The sequence below is a fragment of the Rattus norvegicus genome, chromosome 1 (assembly GCF_036323735.1).
Source record: "Rattus norvegicus strain BN/NHsdMcwi chromosome 1, GRCr8, whole genome shotgun sequence".
NCBI classification, from domain to species: domain Eukaryota; kingdom Metazoa; phylum Chordata; class Mammalia; order Rodentia; family Muridae; genus Rattus; species Rattus norvegicus.
In genome coordinates this window covers 187,023,191-187,025,844 of record NC_086019.1, presented here as the reverse complement: position 1 = coordinate 187,025,844, position 2,654 = coordinate 187,023,191, and the positions used below count along the sequence as shown (strand labels likewise).

General features: G+C 43.5%; 1 protein-coding gene across 6 annotated transcripts in view; it reads right to left on the bottom strand.

Moving 5' to 3' along the window:
• Tnrc6a (trinucleotide repeat containing adaptor 6A) overlaps positions 1 to 2,654 on the bottom strand; it is a 154,308-nt gene that overhangs the window by 120,920 nt on the left and 30,734 nt on the right. The gene's annotated exons all lie outside the window — the stretch shown is intronic.

Here is a 2,654-nt window from a genome sequence, read left to right as displayed (position 1 = left end):
CTCTGTGGCCATCTCCACAGGGGAACGTGAACAATGTTTAAAAGCCCAACAGATAGTTTTCTGTAGAATAAAAGAATGTATCAATGATAAACTGATTTAAAAGGTGAAAACTCAGTACATTTTAAGCGAACCGTGTCATTAAGATGCTGCTAATGGCTATTAGTATTAATTAGCAACAGCTCAACAGAATGTAGAATCACCTGGGAGATGGGACTCTGGTCACCTCAGGGGGTGAGGGGTATCACCTTTATTACTGATGTGGGAAACCCATTTTAACCATGGGTGGGGCTATTCCCTTGGCAAGGGATTCATTGCTCACAAAAGAATGACCCTATGCTTTGATCACTAGTATGACTTCTGTCACACTCTTCTGACTGTGGGCAAACCTTGAACAGCTGCTTCAAGTTCCCATCGCCAGGACTGCCACCCCGACGACTGTGAACCGTAAGCTGAAATTAATCCTTTCTCCCTTAAATGCCTTTTTTTTTCACCTGACTTTTGTTTCTTTTTGTTTTGTTTTGTTTCCTTTTAAAAATCACAGCAACAGAAAAGAAACCAAGACACCGCCCAGTTAAAGTTGGATATTGTCACTCTAAATGCCTTCCAAATTTATCAGGAAGCATTGCCAACTCACAATCGTGGAAGGGATTGCTGTAATCTTTTACATTTGGCATTGAAGAGTGTTCGGTTAGCTATGAGAATTTTGTTCCTGCCGTGCCAGATGGTGCTCCAGAAATGCAGACTCATTGGGATCTCCAAACAGGAGGAAAACTGATGTTTCCCTCTATTGCTTCGTTCCACGGTACGATATAGACTCAAAATATCCCCGTGGCTTTTGGGAGCAGACTAGAAAGTGTCATGGACACAGTTGCTAAAACTGTTCAGTGTGTGTGTAGAGCGCTATGAATCACCACCAGTGTATGGAACCTGTGAAAAGATACAAGGCTGTGAACATGGGGAGGCTGGGACCGTGCCAACGTTTGTTGCCTAAACTGTGCGCGATTTCACAAAGACTCACAGGACTGTCGGTCCCAGTTAAAGATTTTCTTGAAACAAAACGGCATGCTTTGCCAGGAACTCTTTAGCCAAAGACAGAAAATAACCGTGATTTCCGTTTTGTGTTTCCATCATTCCATCATCACAGTACATACAAAGCTAAATCTGAAGTTCACAGGGAAAGAAAAAGATGATTTTGCCCTATCTAGGAAAGGATTGGAATTTATATCAAAATCTAAATTTTCATGATGCAAACCAGTAACTACGATTTTGTGCACTTTCAAACATAAACCCAGGGCCGGAGAAATGGCTCAGTGGCTAAGAGCACTGGTTACTCTTCCTGACCACCCAGACTACCGGAACCCACAAGGCAGCTCACAGTTTTCTGGAACAGGCCTGGGGATCCTACACCCTCTTCTCTCCTTCACAGGCACTGCACACAAGTGGGGCACAGACAAGCATGAGGACAAAATACCCATGTACATAAAATAAACAGATTAATAAATAAATCTTTTTTAAAAAATGAAGCTGTATACGAAACATTTTCAGTGGCAATCGCCAACACTGTGCTAATTTCCTGCAAAAGCTACAAGAACAATTTGAAGAATGTATTGCTGGTAGTTACACGCTTGGAGTTAGTCTTCAATGTATGTAACCTCCTTTGCACCCCACACTCACAATTCAGAGACAGTGGCTTGAGACGGTTTGGACTTGTCACTGAAATGGACAAGCTTCTGCTTCAACGTCAAACAATTGTGACAAAGATCACTATGGAGTGGGGTTGGGGATTTAGCTCAGTGGTAGAGCGCTTGCCTAGGAAGCGCAAGGCCCTGGGTTCGGTCCCCAGCTCCGAAAAAATGAAAAAAGAAAAAAGAAAAAAAAAAGATCACTATGGAGGAAATGCATAGGAGAGGGTTAAAGTTCTGGGCTTTTGGGGGGGGGGACTCTTAACAGTGGGAGCAGAGGCTGCCTCTGACTCTGCTGCCTGCCTTTGGGACCCTTTCCTCCTACTGGGCTGTCTTGTCTACCCTTAATAGGAGAGGAGGTGCCTAGTCCTACTGCAGCTTGATATGCCAGGGCTAAAAACGGAGGATGAGTGGATGGGGGGGGGGGGTTGGAGGGAAAAATGGAGGTGGAGAGGGAGGAACTGGGAGGAGAAGAGGGAAGTAAAAAGGAAGTAAAAGCTCACTGGATATTTAAATTACCACTGGGAAGATGTGAGCATACATCTAGAACAACGTGGGTATGTGATTTCTGACTGCGGATGTAAATGTAGATAAATCCACATCTACAGCGGGAGCAGAGCGCACCTACGTTAGATAATACATGACTTGTCCAGTGGAAGTTGAGCATCAGAATTGAACTGGGCTTTAAGAGCTAAAAATAAATGATAATAAATAAAAACAAAACAAAACAGCAACAGCAGCAAAAACCCTGGGCTTCAAAGACTTAAAAAGAACACGCAGTTGAATAATGCTTCTATTGGTCACATGTTGCCATGGTGTTTCACAAGCTCTGGATTCGGTGCGATGTTGAATTAGTTTCATGTGTTTCTATTTTTAAATGAAGACACAGCTACCAAAACACTTGAAAATTCTATGTGCTGGGCTGTGACCCGGTGGCACAGCATTTATCTAGCATGCTGGAGGCCCTGGGTT